This window comes from Littorina saxatilis, unplaced genomic scaffold, assembly GCF_037325665.1.
Source record: "Littorina saxatilis isolate snail1 unplaced genomic scaffold, US_GU_Lsax_2.0 scaffold_869, whole genome shotgun sequence".
Lineage (NCBI taxonomy): Eukaryota > Metazoa > Mollusca > Gastropoda > Littorinimorpha > Littorinidae > Littorina > Littorina saxatilis.
Genome location: NW_027126963.1, coordinates 42,017 through 47,016, shown reverse-complemented (window position 1 = coordinate 47,016; position 5,000 = coordinate 42,017). Strand labels below are relative to the sequence as shown.

The following is a 5,000-nucleotide window of genomic DNA, read 5'->3' as shown; positions in this document are numbered from 1 at the left end:
GTCAAACACTTTTGACCGTGACGTAATCTTATGCGAGCTGTATCCATAGTCTTGGATAACCACTCACACATAGACTCGGAAATGTTAAAGTTTCTACCACAGACATACACACACACGCACACACGCACAAACGCACGCACAGACAGACAAAGTTATGATCGCATAGGCTACACTTACGTGAGCCAAAAAAGAAGCTATACATCATTGTTCTTTAAACCTGTGTAAAATGTGTTAAATTGTTAAAGCTGGTTGTGGCCTGATAATGCAGTTCAAGACAGTGCATTGAAGTAAGATTGTTTCTCTCTCTGTGAAATATAATTATATTAGTGCTCACTTTACACGACATATACAAATGTACCTAATGCAAAAAATATACCCACAGAGATTAGTTTAGTATTTACCAAATCGTGTATGTATGTATTTCACTCGTCAGGTAGTATTGCACTAGGGTACGTACGACATTACAGAGGTATTTCACAAACATGGTGTGTTTTAGATCACAGCATAATTAGTATCACTTTTGTCGTATATTTGAAATCTGTACATGCCTGAATAAACATCAGAGATACGGTTTGAATATGTAGTTGTTTTAGTGCAATAGTGCACGCTATGCACCCCCCCACAAGCCCAAACGAAAGTTTACTGTCTCGGCTTGGACTGTTTCCCTGTGTCGTCTCTTCTGAGATAGAAGTAAACAAACCGTTGGCAAGAGAAACAAGTCGCGTAAGGCGAAAATACAATATTTAGTCAAGTAGCTGTCGAACTCACAGAATGAAACTGAACGCAATGCCATTTTTCAGCAAGACCGTATACTCGTAGCATCGTCAGTCCACCACTCATGGCAAAGGCAGTGAAATTGACAAGAAGAGCGGGGTAGTAGTTGCGCTAAGAAGGATAGCACGCTTTTCTGTACCTCTCTTTGTTTTAACTTTCTGAGCGTGTTTTTAATCCAAACATATCATATCTATATGTTTTTGGAATCAGGAACCGACAAGGAATAAGATGAAAGTGTTTTTAAATTGATTTCGACAATTTAATTTTGATAATAATTTTTATATATTTAATTTTCAGAGCTTGTTTTTAATCCAAATATAACATATTTATATGTTTTTGGAATCAGCAAATAATGGAGAATACGATAAACGTAAATTTGGATCGTTTTATAAAATTTTTTTTTTTTTTACAATTTTCAGATTTTTAATGACCAAAGTCATTAATTAATTTTTAAGCCACCAAGCTGAAATGCAATACCGAACCCCGGGCTTCGTCTACTTGACCAAAATTTCAACCAATTTGGTTGAAAAATGAGAGCGTGACAGCACCGCCTCAACTTTCACGAAAAGCCGGATATGACGTCATCAAAGACATTTATCAAAAAAATGAAAAAAACGTTCGGGGATTTCATACCCAGGAACTCTCATGTCAAATTTCATAAAGATCGGTCCAGTAGTTTAGTCTGAATCGCTCTACACACACACACACACACACACACACACACACACAGACACACACACAAACAGACACACACACGCTCGTTTCGATTCCCCCTCGATGTTAAAATATTTAGTCAAAACTTGACTAAATATAACAAAACACACAGTGCAATAGACTTGTAAGTTAACCAACATAACAAGGGATCGCATTCAGGGATTAAATGCACATCCCACTAACACAGAGATGCAGACATACAGAACGGACACACACACATTCAGAGAGATAAACATCCTTACGAGAGACACGCAGACAGACAGACAGACAGACAGACACACACACACACACACACACACACACTGACACACACACACACACACACACACACTGACACACACACACACACACACACACACACACACACACTCACACACACACACACACACACTGTATTTGGTATGCTTAATCTGTTACCTTGTGTTGTCTTTGGTGTCTTCAATGTTGTCAACAAACCGTTGTTCAGGGATCCCGCATTTCTCTGGTTCGTGGATGAGAAATGCTCACCCACTGGGCGGTATTTCATGGGGCCTTTGTGAAATACAAGTACATTCAACTTGTAGAAGGGACACGACGCAAGAATGTATGCTTTTGGTAATGTTAGTTAAAAATAAGGTATATTTGTTATGATTGTACATTTGACTCTTCGTAATCAAAACAGCTCAGATGCACTCCGGTTGTGCCACTAATGTGTGTGCGGAGAGGGATGGGGGGGGGGGGGCGAGGGGGGGGGGTGAATTTTATTCACAAATCACCCCTACACCTATTCAGATCCTATTCAAATCCGCGTGTTTCATATTCACTCAACATTCGCATTTTCTTTATGAATGGATAATCAAAGATTATGAATTAACCACATATGGGCACAAATGAAATCTACGTATTTAAATCCTTAACTTGTTTGTTCAATCCTCGACTGTTTGTCCCCTTGGAGTCTTGCTGTTGACCTTTTTTCACCCTCAACCTGTTGTCCACTCAACATTTTTACCCTCGACCAAATGTCCTCGACCTTTTAGTTCTCACCCGTTTTGAACTGATGATATACGAAGTTGAGTTAAACAGCACGACTGAGTAAATGTCTCAGTGTGTATGTATAAGTTACAGCTCCGTCCATCCATGGTATCGCGTAATGTTTTGTCGAGACTGGGTCAATGAATATGATGACGTCATTCGAGGCTCTGTCACCCCCGCCGAGACAAAATATAACACTATACCATGGATCAATCGGACCTGCTACGTATATATGGCATGACCAAAGTAAGGAGAATTTGTCATGGGATGTGGAAACAAAGCATGGGAAATTCACCATGGGCAGAATAATCAACACAAGCCTATAAGTGGTAAAACCATATTTTGTTTCAGTCTTGGCAAGGCCACTTTTGTCCAGTTCCGGAAAAGACATCATGAATTCATTCCCCTGTCGAAACGAAATACCAATTCCATGGATGAATCGGATGTGTAACGTATATATTCCGTGACGCATCAAAGCTACATTTTGTTTTGAAATGTCTTCACAACGTACAGATAATTTATAACGACATAATCGTCATCACAAGACAGGAAACACGCATTGTTTGTTTGTCGTCTGTGAACAACAAACACATATTCACATAAAACTTATCTTGATAGTTCTATCAGTTTACGTCATTCATTCGCTCGTCTTCCTGACGAGTGGACGTAAACTGACAGAACTATCAAGATAAGTTGTGTGTGAATATTTGTTTGTCTGTTCACTTAAAAGACCGTTGGGTCGAAATATCTGTGAATGTATTGCTTTGTCAATAACAAACGTTCCAACAACCTACCTTTCTTGTTTTTTTATTCTGAATTTTGGAACGTTGGCAGTCTCTTTGCTTTTGGACTTGTTGGTTGACGGAGTGAATAAAAGCTTCAATCGTACCTTCATCAACCGGACTAAATGTGACCCTCCACCACGGAATGAGTCGCATGTCACCTTTGCATGATTTTCATATTTTTACATTTTCCTAAAGAGTTTGTTATGCTCTATCCAGTGGTGAAAACCGTTTTAGAAAAGAGCGAACACTTTTTGAGTTATAAGCCTGTGACTAAGGTGACCCTCACACTGTTCCCAGACACTCCCCGGACTTATATTAAGCCTAGCGCAGAACCGCGCGAGGTGACATGCGACTCATTTCGTGGTGGAGGGTCACATATGCTCAATCCGCTATCATTTTGCAACTGAACATTGGTTTTTTCTTTAACTTTTTGGTTAACATTGAAACGGCAACCCAAAAGAATGTTTCAGCTGTTTCAAGACATGGGCTTCAGCTACTTCTGAGTTGCTTTTTCCCTGTCTAAAATAACACCAGAAGCGAAAAAAATTGTCGCGCACACTCTCACAAAAAGACGTCATGACAAAGTTACACGCAAAACGAAAGAGACTTTGACGTCATTTACTTTTGTTCGGACTTGTCCGTCTGTTCCTAGCTTACAAGTCAGTGCAGACTTAACGTGAGTACCCAACACGTCTTTGTTCTCTGTTGGCATTGCAGCTGTGAAATAATCAGTCTTGTGTCTCAGTCGTGTAGGTACAGAGTTTGCCTCTGCAATCGTTGTGTTCGTGTTGATGACGGCTTTGTAAGACAAATCAGCGAATCTATCGTGTGGAAGACATTAATTTTCTGCACAAAACACCGAACCCAACAAGAGGCTTTGACGCGTTTGCAATTGTCTGAAGAAATAAACTGCATGTGGTTAATTTCATCCGTTTAATGCTTGCCGAAACGAGCCATAAGGCTTTAGAATAAAAGAGTCCACGCATTGCTTGGCAATCTGATCACAGATGAAGTTGCAGTTTGTAGGTTGAATCTATGAATCGGCACGACCAGAGATAGATCTGCATCTCTGGTACAACCTTCCAGATTATCAACAGCGGGTTCAAGGTCAGAATTAAGAGGTCAAATTTGCGTGGCTCCCAATCATTTCATAAAATATGTATTTTTTCTTGTTTCTGCGGCTGCGCAATTATTTGCCTAGGAACATGGCCGAACTTTAGGCCTACGGAGCAATATTGCTGGATATTTTCTCACTGGAATAACAGAGACAAAGACGGGACGTCATGCTATGTACAGGAATATTGAGTTAGTTGTACATAGCGTTTGACTTACATGTTGAATCCATGTTCACTGACATCTGAAATGTTGCGTCATTCTCGAGTTTTCCAGTCACTTCCCAAGTCAACGGCATTAGGGCTGTAGAACTTCTGGTGACGACGAATCTCTCTGATCCTGAATCACAGCTACATTCACTTGGAGTGTTGCATATTCCACTGATATAACTTATCATGCATATTGGGATTTTCGTGGTACCTTCAGTTACTATGATTTCTGCAAGCCGGTTTAATGAGTACAGACACCCGTCACTAACCGTAAAGCGACTTGTGATATTGCATTGGTCTGCAAATCTGAGGTAAGTGATGTGATAATCTGAGATGTTGCCTGAAATGAAAAGACATACAGTAAAATCAGGACAACGTATATCTTCACAACACC

General features: G+C 40.0%; 1 long non-coding RNA gene across 2 annotated transcripts in view; it reads right to left on the bottom strand.

Moving 5' to 3' along the window:
* Positions 1–5,000, bottom strand: part of LOC138955435 (uncharacterized) — a 6,713-nt gene that overhangs the window by 995 nt on the left and 718 nt on the right. The window contains exons 2-4 of one of the 2 annotated variants that reach the window (XR_011452231.1): positions 4,617–4,946; positions 1,906–2,019; positions 191–679 (exon numbers count right to left, since the gene is read on the bottom strand). This is a non-coding gene — a long non-coding RNA (uncharacterized lncRNA). Of the gene's footprint in view, positions 1–190; positions 680–1,905; positions 2,020–4,616; positions 4,947–5,000 lie in introns of those variants that run through there. The other variant, XR_011452230.1, reaches the window with a different exon arrangement.